The sequence below is a fragment of the Leptodactylus fuscus genome, chromosome 2 (genome assembly GCF_031893055.1).
Source record: "Leptodactylus fuscus isolate aLepFus1 chromosome 2, aLepFus1.hap2, whole genome shotgun sequence".
Classification (NCBI taxonomy): Eukaryota; Metazoa; Chordata; class Amphibia; order Anura; family Leptodactylidae; genus Leptodactylus; species Leptodactylus fuscus.
Window position 1 is genome coordinate 262,976,282 of NC_134266.1, and position 16,606 is coordinate 262,992,887.

Here is a 16,606-nt window from a genome sequence, read left to right on the forward strand (position 1 = left end):
AAATACAAAACACTCACCATTTTTTATTTTTTGGCTGCGCCCAAAGGTGGACCAGTGGGGGTCCAATAATACGTCACAGATCGAAATCCAACTGGCCTCACGGGCATGACGATCAGTGTATAGTGCATCGGCTTTCGCCTACAGATTCGGCTTCAAATGAACCTGCATAGTTTGGAAGGCAAAGATTACAGAGAAATCAATATACAGAAAGTAGACCGCAGAAGGTTTTTTTCTATTTGTTTTTTGGTGCTCATTGTAAAAACCGAATACAATCTTTCCAACAATACATATGGGCCACATATCAGAATTTGCTAAATTAAACAAGGCAAAATGGATGCTGTGGCATAATTTCCAAACACTTTATACTTTAAGAACTTTGAATTTTTTACAAAAAACACATTCTAGCCCATCAAAACATGCAGCTTTTCCTAATAATATCATCATATTTTGGGCTGCATCTCTACCATGCACTTACTAATTCAATGAGGTGGGGAACATTAATGTCCATCCGGTGATATGTGGTGGTGTTGTGGGTTTGGGCGGTTCTTTGGCCACGTCCGGACATGATTTGTCTAAATGTTAAAAAAAAATAAAAAAATTGGTGCACAAATCAATAAAAGTGAAGAAGTAAAAACTATTCATGCTTGGCAAGATTAGTATGAGATGCTATGCTATGTATCTCTAAAAGAGTGTGTTCCCCCACAAACACAGTATGTTATATGTGGTCCCTAAAAACACTTATGCTAGTGATCCGGACCCAGGCTGCTAGCTTTAGACACCCAAACAAACATTGTATTAGTCGTGGTATGGAGATGACAGATGGCACTGCTGTTCCTTCTTAATGCGACATAAAACTCAGTTAAGAGTAGACGGTGAAATAAACCACTATGGATGTTTCATTATCGTAGGTGGTGCTCAACAACCCAAAAAAACTTAGAAAAATCTTCAGTAAGTAAGAAAACAAAGGGGGGCACTCACCACTTCGATGAATTTTTCTTAAAACCTCATCCTTTATTGCAGTAGTTACATAAAAACATTCTTCAGGAAGGGAGAATATGCATAAACAGGCGTGTAGAGGCAACAGCCGTTTCGCGCTATCAAAAGCGCTTTCTCAAGCCTTCAATGCAACATCAAATAGTATCAAACCTCAAGTTTAAATATACTTAAACGCAAGTAAACAAAATTGGCATATGGTGTGTCTCACCAATCACATTTCGCCCTTCTCACCTCTTAAACCAGGAGCGGACTTGAATGAGAACTGAATAGACATACGTCACTCATTGCTCATATACCTTTAGCTACTCCCTAAGTAGAGATGTTTCTTGGTGCATGCGTACTCTCTCTATCATGGGCGACCAATCGTAGCTTGAGCTACGTATACCATTGAAGAGCATTACCTTCCATTCTATTTTGACGCATGTGCATTTATTGAAATTAGAGCGACCAATCGCGGTCAAAGCTCTATCTTCAAATTAAAGGTACCGCTTCTTTTCCTCTCATAGCAAAGAGGGGACCTGAATGAAAACTGAATTGACATACGTCACTTGTACCCTTTTGGCTGTTCACTGAATAAGGGTGTTTTTTGGCGCATGCGCGTTTACTCAGCTGTAAGCGACCAATCGTAGCATGAGCTACTTCCGCCATTGAAAACCATTATCTTTCGCTACAGCAAACACATCTACTTTAACGCATGTGTACTTATTAGAACAAGGGCGACCAATCACAAGTTGAGCTACATCTTTAAGTTTAAAGATGCTGCTATTCTCTTATAGAACCCTACTAATCTAACTGTACATGGAGAGAAATAATCTCAACGATCACTTTCTAGTTCACAGAAAGACACTCATGTCAACTTTATCGTTTAGACCTAATGGGCCCATGGCTTCGGTTCGAATTATACATCTTGCCTCGCGTTGCAAAAGTAACCTATTACGGTCTCCTCCTCTAACAAGTAGTTCAACTTGTTCTATTTCTGCGAGTTTTAACCCCTTCCCGCCGATGGCATTTTTTGATTTTCGTTTTTCGTTTTTGACTCCCCTCCTTCTAAACCCCATAACTTTTTTATTTCTCCGCTCCCAGAGTCATATGAGGTCTTAATTTTTGCGGGACAATTTTTTCTTCGTGATGCCACCATTAATTATTCTATATAATGTACTGGGAAGCAGGAAAAAAATTCAGAATGGGGTGGATTTGAAGAAAAAATGCATTTCTGCGACTTTCTTACGGGCTTTGGTTTTACGGCGTTCACTGTGCAGCCAAAATGACATGTCCCCTGTATTCTGTGTTTCGGTACGGTTCCAGGGATACCAAATTTATATGGTTTTATTTACATTTTGACCCCTAAAAAAAATTCCAAAACGGTGTTAAAAATTTTTTTTTCTAAAAGTCGCCATATTCCGACGGCCGTAACTTTTTTATACATAGGTGTATGCATAGGGCGTCTTTTTTTGTGGGGCCGGGTGTACTTTTTAGTTCTACCATTTTCGGGAAATGTTATTGCTTTGATCACTTTTTATTCAAATTTTTATCAGAATTAAAACAGTGAAAAAACGGCGGTTTGGCACTTTTGACTATTTTTCCTGCTACGGCGTTTACCGAACAGGAAAAATATTTTATAGATTTGTAGAGCGGGCGATTTCGGACACGGGGATACCTAACATGTATATGTTTCACAGTTTTTAACTACTTTTATATTTGTTCTAGGGAAAGGGGGGTGATTTGAACTTTTAATACTTTTTATATTTTTTTATATTTTTACTTTTTTTTTTATTTTTATTTTTTGCATTTATTAGACCCCCTAGGGGTGTTGAACCCCAGGGGGTCTGATCACTAATGCAATGCATTACAATGCTAATGCATTGCAATGCATTGCAAAAAAGCATCATCTCTGTTGCAGGCTGTATATACCAGCCTGCAAAAGAGAGAATTTGCAGACCGGCTGGGAGCCTTTAACAAGGCTCCCGGCTGTCACTGCAACATGACGTTGGCCCTGGAGCATGCTCCAGGAGCCGGCGATCCCTGCCAAAATGGCGGCGCCCATGCGCCGCCGGGAAAATGGCGCCTCCGGCGCCTTTGACAGCAGCGCCGGAGGGGTTAATGCCTCTGATCGGTCCGGGGACCGTTCGGAGGCATCAGAGCCGGTTGTCTACTGCTTAAAGCAGTAGACACCCGGCAGCTATGACGGCCGCCCGACTCCCGGTGCATGTCGGGAAGGGGTTAAACAATTAGCATCATGATTGTGTGTTTCCCATATATGCTTAATAAGATGTGAGCAACCCTTCCCTATCTGTATAGATCTTATATGCTCACGGAAACGTACAAACAGAGGGCGAATAGTCTTTCCAATATAATAGAAGCCGCATGGACAAAAAATGACGTATACTATGAATTGAGATCTACAATTAAGGAATTGTGTAACTTTATGTTCGATTTTTCCCATCTTTAACCAATCCTTTTTTGTGTTAAACCCAACAGAAATTGCAATTATTACATTGAAAATTGCCTTTTGGCCGTTCATAATCGAGCCAGTTCCGTTTTTTATTTTTAGACAGACTACTAGACACCAAAATGTCTTTAATTGTTTTACATCGTCTAAAACGAATTAGAGGTTTCTCCTTTGCTCTTAGTGCTAAAACACTATCTGACTCTATTATGCTCCAATTCCGAAAAATTGCAGTCTTGATTTGATTAGCCAATGGGCTAAAACCAAAGGTGAAACTGAATCTATTATCACCTTTATTTTTTCTCTTCTTACGTTTATCATAGAAAAGTTTAGTTCTATCCAATTGCTTTGATCTTTCATAAACTTTTTCTATATTTGATTTAGGGTAACCACGGTTTATTAAACGTTTCTTCAGACTCTCTGCTTGTTCTTCAAAGGTCACAAAATCGCTATTAATCCTTCTTAATCTTACAAATTGGCTATAAGGAATCAAATTCTTAACTGATTGTGCATGATAACTATTATGATGTAATAAAGCGTTTGTGGCTGTTGGTTTTCTAAAGACCTCTGTTGAAAAACCTTCTTTTGTTTTTCTAACCAGCACATCCAAAAACTCTAAACAGTTATCATCAGTTTTAGCAGTAAACCTCATATTTAAATGATTTTGATTAAGATATTCAACGAAATTGAAAAATTCCTCATTCGATCCTGACCACAAGATAAAGATGTCATCAACAAAGCGGAGATAAAGATGAATACATTTTGAAAAGATGTTCTTTACACTATATATATATATATATATATATATATATATATATATATATATATATATATATATATATATATATATACACACAGTCCTATGAAAAAGTTTGGGCACCCCTATTAATCTTAATCATTTTTAGTTCTAAATATTTTGGTGTTTGCAACAGCCATTTCAGTTTGATATATCTAATAACTGATGGACACAGTAATAGTTCAGGATTGAAATGAGGTTTATTGTACTAACAGAAAATGTGTAATATGCATTAAACCAAAATTTGACCGGTGCAAAAATATGGGCACCTCAACAGAAAAGTGACATTAATATTTAGTAGATCCTCCTTTTGCAAAGATAACAGCCTCTAGTCGCTTCCTGTAGCTTTTAATCAGATCCTGGATGAAGGTATTTTGGACCATTTCTTTCTACAAAACAATTCAAGTTCAGTTAAGTTTGATGGTCGCCGAGCATGGACAGCCCGCTCTCAAATGGTCTGAAAACAAAGATTGTTCAACATAGTTGTTCAGGGGAAGGATACAAAACGTCTCAGAGATTTAACCTGTCAGTTTCCACTGTGAGGAACATAGTAAGGAAATGGAAGACCACAGGGACAGTTCTTGTTAAGCCCAGAAGTGGCAGGCCAAGAAAAATATCAGAAAGGCAGAGAAGAAGAATGGTGAGAACAGTCAAGGACAATCCACAGACCACCTCCAAAGAGCTGCAGCATCATCTTGCTGCAGATGGTGTCACTGTGCATCGGTCAACTATACAGCGCACTTTGCACAAGGAGAAGCTGTATGGGAGAGTGATGAGAAAGAAGCCGTTTCTGCACGTACGCCACAAATAGAGTTGCCTGAGGTATGAAAAAGCACATTTGGACAAGGCAGCTTCATTTTGGAAACAAAAATTGAGTTGTTTGGTTATAAAAAAAAAAGGCGTTATGCATGGCGTCCAAAAAGAAACAGCATTCCAAGAAAAACACATGCTACCCACTGTAAAATTTGGTGGAGGTTCCATCATGCTTTGGGGCTGTGTGGCCAATGCCGGCACCGGGAATCTTGTTAAAGTTGAGAGTCGCATGGATTCCACTCAGTATCAGCAGATTCTTGAGAATAATGTTCAAGAATCAGTGACGAAGTTGAAGTTACGCCGGGGATGGATATTTCAGCAAGACAATGATCCAAAACACCGCTCCAAATCAACTCAGGCATTCATGCAGAGGAACAATTACAATGTTCTGGAATGGCCATCCCAGTCCCCAGACCTGAATATCATTGAACATCTGTGGGATGATTTGAAGCGGGCTGTCCATGCTCGGCGACCATCTAACTTAACTGAACTTGAATTGTTTGTCCAAAATACCTTCATCCAGGATCCAGGAACTGATTAAAAGCTACAGGAAGCGACTAGAGGCTGTTATCTTTGCAAAAGGAGGATGTACTAAATATTAATGTCACTTTTCTGTTGAGGTGCCCATACTTTTGCATCGGTCAAATTTTGGTTTAATGCATATTGCACATTTTCTGTTAGTACAATAAACCTCATTTCAATCCTGAAATATTACTGTGTCCATCAGTTATTAGATATATCAAACTGAAATGGCTGCTGCAAATACCAAAATATTTAGAACTAAAAATGATTAAGATTAATAGGGGTGCCCAAACTTTTTCATAGGACTGTATAAATAAAAGTATTAGCATAGGTACATGCCAAAGGCGTACCCATCGCTGTTCCGTCAATCTGAGAATACCAACTATCTCCAAACATAAAAGCATTGTTCCCTAAAACTGTCTCCATTCCTTTTTTAATAAATTGAATTAAATTCTCTTCTTTCTCCGAAAACCGTAGTATTTTCTCAATTGCAGGTATCCCTGCCTTCTGTGGTAGTCTAGTATAAAGACTTTCTACATCTATTGATGCCAATTTTAATCCTGTACTAGATGCTATATGAGTGAGGTATCTGAGAAAATCATTTGTGTCTTTCAAGTATGAGGGAATTGATGTAAGTAGAGGCTGTAAGAGCCAATTGAGATATTGTGATACCGGCTCCGTCGCAGATCCCACTCCCGACACTATGGGTCTGCCCGGAGGGTTCCTTTTATCTTTATGGATCTTTGGTAAGAAATACCAACAAGGTTTTGTGGGGTTGAGAATGAAAAGTTTCTCTGCCGTTCCCTTTGATATTACTCTATTTTCTACACCATATCTAAGTAGACTCCTAACCTTGTTATTGATGGTAGGTATTGGATTATTCTTTAATTTTTTGTAAGTTTTCACATCGGCTAGTTGTCTCTCAGCCTCCTGTATATAATAATCTCTGCTCATTATTACAGCATTCCCTCCCTTGTCGACCTTCTTCACCACCAGGTCTTCACGTTCTTTAAGCCATTTTAAGCCTTCTAATTCTTTTTTAGATAAATTATCTCTTTCTTTTTTATAAATCAATGCTTTAACGTCTTTCAAGACCTGGTGGTGAAAAAGGTCGATTGCTCCCCCCATTTGTACTGGCGGATTATATTTAGATTTTACTCCCTTTTTAAAGGGTTCGTGTGTTTCAATCTGTTGAACTCTATCATCTGAAAAGTTATCTATCAAGCTTTCTAAGACATCTTTTTCCTCATCAGTTGGGGGGTCATTTACAAAAAAGCTTAATGGGCCTATTTTACAAGGGGTTTCTCCACTGTACTCCTCTCTTTTTTCGTGAGTGTTTTATCATGATAAACAAATTTAACTTCCTAATTCCCTTAAACAAGTCAATCTCAAATTCTACTTCATTAAAGGTATTTGTTAAACCATAATTAAGACCTTTTTCTAATAAGGAAATAACAGCTTCACTTAAGTTGACCTCTGTAAGGTTAACGACCGTATTTTGGTTTTTATTTAAGTCCTCCAAGAGACATGTTTCCTCTTGGTTCCTATACGCAGTTCTTCTGCTACGTCCTCTTCAGATTGACTTTGATCTAAAGGGGCAGATAGTCCTAGGATCTTCTTATTTGGACCTTTTAGACCTGAATTCTTCGGGGTTATTTGGCCACCTCGAGGATTTGATAGCAGATCGTCTGATGTATTAGAATCCGAAGTCCAGTAATCCCTGGATCCCTGTTTTTCTTATTATTACTGAAATTGTTGTTTACTCTATTCCTCTTTCTTGAGGGTTGTTTCTTATCAAACAATCGAAGATTTTATTTTGGTCAAAATCGTTCTTATCCCATAAAAATTTGTCTCGCTTTTTTTCTTTGACATCAGCTTGTGTTGTAGTTAATTTTTTATCAATCTTTTTAGTAATTGCAATTAATTGTTGTTCATCCAATCTAGTTCTCAGTTCAGTTTTCGCTTTACATAAATCAGCGGTTACTGTCTCATATTCTTTTTCATTTCTTTTTAATACTAACTGAACGATTTTCTGAGTGTTCCAAGTGTAACCTTTTCCATTCATTGATAAAGGCATCATCATTCTGGAAAATCGATGGTTCTTTATAGACACGTAATCCTCTCGGTACCCTACCACATGCATTATAAGATTGTAGAGAATTGATCGTCCAAAAAAGGCGTATTTCCCTCTCTGCCAAGTTTACAATTCTTTGTTCCAACGTTTTTATACTTAAAACTTGAAGTTCGTCTTTTTGATTGCAAAGATTAAAAAACGCCAATGCATTCTCCCTTCCACTGTTAATGGACAAATCGGCCGTCCCATCCATGTTGGATTCCATCCGTGAAGAAAAAAGGGAAAACAAAATTTCTTTCAAATGACTTCCCTTTTTAAATGATATATAATTTTTCTTAAAACATATAAATGTTTTAAGAAAAATTCATCGAAACATTGTATTAGAATGGCATTTCTCCCCAACCCAAAACAACAAAAAATATCTTACATTCAGGATGTCGGTTTTGGGAATGACAAAGTTGTCCACTGGCTTGCTGGCAGCTTTGCGGCTGGCAGAGTATGTAGTTTTAGTAAATCTTGGAAGATCTTCCGCTGTGTTGAAAGGACGTGACAAAATGAAATATGTTAAAATTGCTGCCAATGTTGGTGTGAGCTGCTATGTTATCTGTATATAAAGAGTGCATCAAGGGTTAAAAAACACACAGCATGTGAGCTCCCCGCAGCAATGAGGGCGGGCCCCAGCGCTGAAAGGCCGATGAGCGCATCCCCATTGCTGTCCAGAGCTCTTTCCTGCGCCGCCTCCTTCTTCTGCAGCAACTCCGCCTCTTCTGGCTTCTCTTGCTCCGGTATTTCTACGGAACGGTGCGGCGGAGACCACGTCTAAAGGTAGGAGACGAATAGCCTTTCTTAAGGTTATTCCGACGTGTTCATTAGAAAAAAAGGTAGTTTAATGGTAGAATCCCTTTAAAGCAAGTTAGAAAAGAAACATGACAAGGGCATTGCCTAGTCGTTCATTTTATCTAAATAAAGACATTAGACAGGAATCGGATTAAATCGGCCACAGCAGCCGTTCTTTATTAACATAACAAACATTGTCATAACCTTTTATAACATTACCAACCAATATGCCAAAATCTTCCCAACTTTTCCATGGACGTTCTAATAACGTCCATCCCCAAACAATATATATCCTGAATCCTAATAACTGACAAAGGATGTCCTCGAAGCCTAACCCATCCGGTCCCAAATGACCAACACCACATCCCTTAGCACCATTCATTGTTACCCCCAGCCGTTCCTCTAGCTCGGGGGCACCGAACTATTAAAGCTCCTTGGTGCTCCACCTCTATCCAAAGATTAGACCTGACCACATTCTCAACTAGGCATGAGGAGTCCAGCCCCTCCCACGCCCCCCCCCCCCCCCATCCCAACCATTCTCCAGACTCTACTGACCTCCAGGACCCCCCTGCCCAGCCACTGTGACAAACATATTACCCTAAACAAATAAAAGGGAGGGTGGGTGGGGGTTAATGTCTCCTCACTGGCTTTCCCTGACTGAGAGGGAATTCTCCCGCCCTTTCCTTATATATCCCTCCCCCCCCTTTCCTTATATATCCCTCCCCCCCTACTCATATTACCCAACGGCTACACATTTAACCCTTTCCCTGACGCCTTCTCCCTAGAGGCAGCCCTGTCATGTGGCCTACCTACTATGGCTGGGCCTTGTAGTCCGGCCTTACTTTAAGGGGAGTTGTAAAACTAGTAAGAAATAGTGATTAACATCAAGTTTAAAGTGGTTTAAAAAGAGATTTAGGCAATACTTACATGGAGAATGTCTCCTGGCTCCCTGCACCAAGTGAAATGTAGTGGGATGCTGATGATGCAGTAGTCCTAAAATGGCTGCTGTGTTTGGTGTACACCCACGGCCCAACCCTTGTGGGCTGTGGCCATGAATATGGACTGTATTACGCGTTCCGTATTTTTACGCGCGTATTTCACCACATGCGCCACGTGTACTCGCCCGTTAGCGCGTCCCTTAACGCAGCGTTAAAAAAAAACATAACTCTGTTGTGTTTTTATGCGTAGAAAAAAAGATGTGTACTAATACATTATAGAGTAATACATGTGTATAAAATACACGTGTATAAAATACACGTGTAAAATTAACGCACGTCGATAACACGCGTTTAATAAAACGCGCCCCAAATTACATTGAAGTCAATGGGAACGTCATTTTACGTGCGTAAAATTACGTGCCAAATGACACGCCAAATTCCTCCGTGTGAACTTACCCTTATATGGCCGCATCACCAGAACAATAAATAAAATATAGCATCTAGCAATGTGAAGACAAAAAACCCCAAATCGCCAAATCATTAGAATACAACTGGTTGCGACAGGAAGAGAATATATAAGCTGTGCGAGCGGATATCAGGGGACAACCCATGTTTACAGCTTATGAGCGAAAAGACACCAGAAGTGACCCCAGAGTGACTCCCCCAATCACAGGAGCTACTGCGACATAGTAGGGAATGTGGTGTTCCCAATGTCCTCCGCACAGCTTATATATTCCCTCTTCACCATCCGCAGTGCAGTCACGTCTGGGATACTAATACTCACTAAACCCCCTGAGAAATTCTTTGAGGGGTGCAGTTTTCAAATGGGGTCACTCCTTTGGGGAATCCACTTTTCTGGTACCTTACAGGCTCTACAAACATGACATGACGTCCAGATACCAAACATCTGAATCTGTGCTCCAAAAGCCGCATAGCGCTCCTTCGCTTCTGCGCCCTGCTGTGTGCAATGCCACATGTATGACACATGTATGACACTGGTGTACCCAGGATAATGGATGTAATGTCATATGTGGTATAAACTGATATTAGGGCACACATAGAAAAATGCCTCAAACATTACAACCTATCCACCTATACTGGACGAACCCAGAAAAGCAAAACCTAAGAAAAAGGCCCGAAGGCAAAGCAATATATGTATCACACTAAGAGTATGGTATAAAATATAATAAATATTTATTGAAAATTACATCATAAAAATGAATGGAAATTTACACAGCGGGGCAGATGATATAAACTGCCAAAGAAAAGACACAAAAGAACATGAAACAAGCACACACCATCAATGTGTCAAACCATCTAATCATGAAAATGTATGGAAAATATATCAGGATTCCTGATATACCTGCTAATAATATATCGCCAGAAAGACAAAGTCAAATAGTGCATCTAGGTATCAGTGCATACAACCACAAATGAATATCCCTCTGTGATAGCATCTACTGTATATGTATGCGATCAATAAATGGAAGGCTAAAATATACCAGTGAATCACAATAATGGTTATGCCTACCATTGTATGGAAATATGACATACACTAAAGAGATGACTAGATTCTCATGTAAATAAATAAAGAACAAAGTATCAATAAGGGGGATTTCAGGGCTGTCATGAATAGAAATTAATTGGTAAAATACCTGCACTGAGCCATAGAAGAGTAATCAATATAAATGCATGACTTAAAACGTGGCACAATAGATACCTGCAGTCATGATGGTAAGCACCGGTGGGGGTGCTTGTCAAAGGACAGATGCCCGAGACACCCTCTACGCGTTTCACCGTGAGGCTTCTTCAGGAGGAATGTGCCGGGTACATGTAAAATAGCCTATTTATATACAGTATATCCGGGGTGAAAACGATCTCCAGAGCGCATGCTCGCACTAATGACATCCAGCGAGTCCCGCCGGGCCTGTGCGCATGCGTCGGCAACGTCATTGACTTGCCGATCACATGACCGCTGAGTCCCCCGAGAGTCAAGTGAGGCCAGCGCAGCATGGGCATGCGCATCCACTAGCAATTCTGAAGGTGGAAAGATAACACTATGTGGCCAAATGGATAAGGGAAGGTGAGTAGGGGATGTTAAAAGTATATGTGCAAACAAGTGAGCAACCATTGGTAATTCAAAGTGAAAAAATGACAATGTATAACAAGTGAACGAAAACTATAAAATATGTGTGCATACAAGTGAAATATACTACACAGTATAGTAGTACCACATAACGATGTATCACAATATTATAAAAGAAACCTCATATAGACGCATAAAAATAAATGCAAGTGAATAAATTGTTGACAGTGAATATATACAAATTTCATAATTAGTAAATATAAAAACTTTTTTATTTGATGATATATAATATACAATAAATTACAGATGAAAATGTGATCAGTGCTTCAAAAAAGGTGGACCGTGAAAAAAATTGAAGACCAGTCATGGCCGAAGAGGATGCCCATATGCAGAACAATAAAATAGATGAAAGACACCTCGGAAGGGACACATCAATGATTTGGACCCAGGAATTTTAAAAGGACAACGATGGGAATACACCGGAGACAGGTAAGCTATTTACAAAATAAACAAAAAATTAGGATATGTATACAACCAGACACACAAAACAAAAATATAAAAAATATATTTATATAATGATATTAGGGCACAGCAGGACACAGAAGGGAAGAAGGGTTATTGGGTTTTTGGAGCATGGACGGTTTTGGTTTTTGGATGCCATGACACTTTTGCAGAGCTGAAACGCTAGTAAAGTGGAATCCCCTGATATTAGACCTTATTTTGGAAACTACATGCCCAGAGAGTCCCTCTAAATCTGTACCCCAAAAGCTAAAAAGCTCCTTCCCTTCTGAGCCCTGCTGTGAGCACAAGCAGCAGTTTACACCCACATATATAATTTTTTGCCCCTCGGGATGGCCCCTTAATAGTTTTAGGAGTGCAGATCTCTGACAATACAAAGTGGCTGCAACGTATTGGGCACCGAAATGGCAGATTTCTTTAAAAATTTCAATTTCCATTTTGTACATTAATTTTTGGGAAGCATTTTTAGGCTCAAAATGATAATACGCCTTTGATACATTCTTGGATGGGTGTAGTTTCTAAAATGGGGTCACATTTGAGGGGTTTCCATTGTATTGGTACTTTAGGGGCTCTGCAGATGCGACATGGCACCTGGAAACTATTCCAGCAACATCTGCCCTCCAAAAGCCAAATAGCCCTCTTTCCATTCTGAGCCCCACCATGTCCCCATACAGCACATTATGGCCACATATGGGGCATTGGCGTGTTCAGGAGAAATTGTGTAACAAACTGGGGGGGCTTTTTCTCCTTTAACCCCTTGTGAAAATAAAAACTTTGGGGATAAAGGGACATTTTAGTAATTTTTAACCTACACATCCCAAGGTTATTGAAATCTGTGAAATGGCTATAGGGTCAAAATACTCACTATACCCCTCAATGAATACCTTAAGGGGTCTAGTTTATCAAATGGGGTCATTTATTGGGGTTTTCAATTGTTTTGGTAACTCAAATCTTGTTTGAATGTGCAATGGGCCTGAAACATTTTGAAGCAAAAATTGTGTCTAGAAATTCAGTTGGTGCTCCCTTCTTTTTGGGCCCTAACATGCGTCCGTACATAGGATTAAGGCCACAAAGTGTTCATTTTTGAACACAGGAGAAAAGGGGTCATCTATTTTGGGGTGTTTTTCTTCATTTTCATTGCATTATGAGGGAAAAAACTGCCTTTGAAATGACACTTTTGTCTAAAAAAAATATGAGAATTTTTTATTTGACGCAAATTTTTTCAAAACCTATGGGGTCAAAATACTCACTATACCCCTCAATGAATAACTCAAGGGGTCTAGTTTCTAAAATGGGGTCACAATTTGGAGGTTTCTACTGTTTGGGCACCTTGAGGGCTCTGCAAATGGGACATAATGCCTGATAATGATTCCAGCAAAATCTGGCCTCCAAAACCCAATTAGCGCTCTTTCCGTTCTGAGCGCTGCCATGTATCCGTATATCAATAGTGCTCCTTCTGTTCTGGACCCTATAGTGTGCCCGTACATCATTTAACATTCTCATATGGGATAGTTTCATGCTTGGGGGAAATTGCTTAATAGAATGTAGAATGCGTTTTCTCCTTTAACAGGTTGTGAATGTGTAAATTCTAGGGCTAAATGAATATATTGGTGAAAAAAAAATTAAAATTGTAAATTTGACCTCTATTTTGTTTTAATTGCTGTGAAAGGGTTAAACTTCCTAAATGCAGTTTTGAATTCTTCCAGGAGTTAAGGTTTTTATAATGGGGTGATTTATGGGGGTTTCTATTAGAGAGGCCTTTCAAGACCCCTTCAGAATTGAACTGGTCCCTTTAAAAATTTGGAAAATTACTGCTTGACTTGTAAGCCTTATAACATCTGAAAAAAAATGAAAGGGCAATCAAAGTTTGATGCCAATATAAAGCAGAGATATGGTAAGTTAGAGTTAAATGTATGAAGTAGTTTGGGTAGTATGACATTCTACATGAAAGGCATGAAATTACAAAGTTTGAAAACTGCGTTTTTTTTCAAAATTTTCACCAAATTTCCTATTTTTTCAGAATAAAAGACAAAACATATCGACCATGATAAGTTAATGCATCTCAAAGTTATTACCACTAGAGATGAGTGAACAGTAAAATATTCGATATTCGTTTCGAGTAGCCCCTCAATATTCGACTACTCAAATCGAATATCGAACCCTATTATAGTCTATGGGGGGAAAATGCTCGTTTCAGGGGTGGGCAACGTTTGATCAAATTATACTTACCAAGTCCACGAGTGAGGGTCGGGCTGGATCCTCCGAGAAGTCCCAGGCATCGGGCCTGGGCAGAGCCGACTGCGTATGCCCGCACTACAAGCGGAAGACGCCACGAGGACGCTGCATGGAGAAGACTTCTAAAGGAAGGAGAAGAACCAGCGTTGATTGGCCGACTGTATAGCATTCGGCCAATCAATGCTGGTTCTGCATCGAACTTTTCCATTCGAATAGCGAGTACTACTCGCTCATCTCTAATTACCACATAAAGTGACACATGTCAGATTTGAGAAGTGAGGCCTGGTCATTTAGGTATTTTTAGACTTGGTCTTAAAGAGGTTAATCAATACAACACCAGACAAAATTAAGAAAACTAATCAAACCCTTTTTGAGCAATAGCATGCTCATTATCCACTTTTGTAGTCAAATATAATTAATTGACTACCAGTGTGTTTACTAAAAAGCTAACATCCTTGAGGTGGGCCGAGCCAAATGTGTTTTATGGAAGAGAAATTTTTTAGGCATAAAATATTTGCTGTTAAAGTGATTCTGTCATTAGAATCCTTTTCATTTTTGTCCCTAACACGAAGGAATAGCCTTAAGACAGGCTATTCTTCTCCTACCTTTAGATGTCTTCTCTGTGCCGCCTTTCGGTAGAAATCCCAGTTTTCTTTGGTATGCAAATGAGTTCTCTCGCAGCACTGGGGGAGTCCCCAACGCTATGAAAGAAATCTCCAGGGCCTCCTCTAGCTTCGCCTGGAACAGCCTCTCCCTGCGTCATCTTCCGGCGTTGGCTTCAAACTTCTAGGCATGCGCAATTGGCTCTGCTGTCGGGCCGCGGGCAGAGCCGACTGCACATGCCCACCACTATTTTCTTGTGTCTCCTTACCCCAGCTTACGGTGTAAGCGTCCACAGGAAAATTGCCGTGGGCATGTGCAGTAGGCTCTGCCCAAGGACTAGAAGTTTGAAGCCAACGCCAGAAGATGATGCGTGAAGAGACCATTCCTGAAGATGATGCAGGCGTTGCTGGAGAGTTCTCTCGTAGCATTGGGGACGCCTCCAGTGCTGTTTGAGCGCTGGGGCCCAGCGAAAACCAGGATTTCAAGAGAATGGCGGCATGGCGAAGACATCTAAAGGTAGGAGAAGAATGGCCTTTACTAAGGCTATTCCTACTTGTTAGAGAGAAAAAAATGTGTTTAAATGATAGGATCCCTTAATGACTGGACCTCCCAAACGCAATACCAAATGCATTGAGAAGCAGTGAGCGATGAAAGCATAATGACCTCTTAGAGCCGTGATGGTGAACCATTGGCACCTGTGCCAGAGAGTGCACGCTGCCCCTCTTTGCTGGCCCGCACGCCGTGGCCCGGATCTCTCAATAACGGGTAATCCGGAACAGGATTCCCTGTTAGTGAGCCATCTCTGCTTTCAGCTTTATGCACAAATGCAGATAGTCAGAAGAAGGAAGATGCCCGGTGGCTTTTTATAGATAAGCATAACAGTGCGGGGGGGAAGGGCGTACTAAAGAGTCTATAATACTGTGGAGGCCCTTCACTATTTATATCACACAGTATCTGTTTTATAGCAGACATGTGATATTAGTACAGGATGTAATAAAATATCACGGTCACTATAAGGGCCAGTTCACATTAGCGTTCGGCTTCCGTCTGGAAGGAGTCTGCATGAGGACCCCCCGAACGGAATACCAACGCTAATGCAAGCGTTGTGCAGTTAAGCACATGGATCCCATAGACTATAATGTGCTCCGTGTGCTTGCTACGCACTACTCCGGCACAGGCGGTGAAACTTGTAGGCCTTGGGCAGAGCCGACTGCTATTGGCCCTGCTTGTACAGAAGAACGGTCCTGACAGAGTGTTAGAAATGCCCTTCTGACTGTGTAGAGCTACGGTACCAGGACCGCTAGCTCTTCACCCGGGGCACAGATCAGGAATTCAGCAGTATATAGAACAAAGGTCCTCTCGAAGTTATTTACAGACAGTCCTTATCTCTCTTACGCTAGGTTCACACTAATGCCCGGAGTCCGTTCTCAGCTTGCAGAAGACAGTGCAGAGGGATCTCCCCTATTCTCATTAGCACAAGGAAGTACAAGAAGCAATGGGATGAAACTAAAGGGAAAGAGATACAGATTAGACATTAGGAAAAACTTTCTGACAGTGAGGGTAGTGAGAGAGTGGAATAGGCTGCCACGGGAGGTGGTGGGCGCTCCATCAATGGAAATCTTCAAGCGGAATCTGGATAAACATATAGCTGGGATGATTTAGGAAAACCTGCACTCGCAGGGGGTTGGACCCGATGGCCCTTGAGGTCCCTTCCAACTCTACCATAAGAATAAGAAAGCTG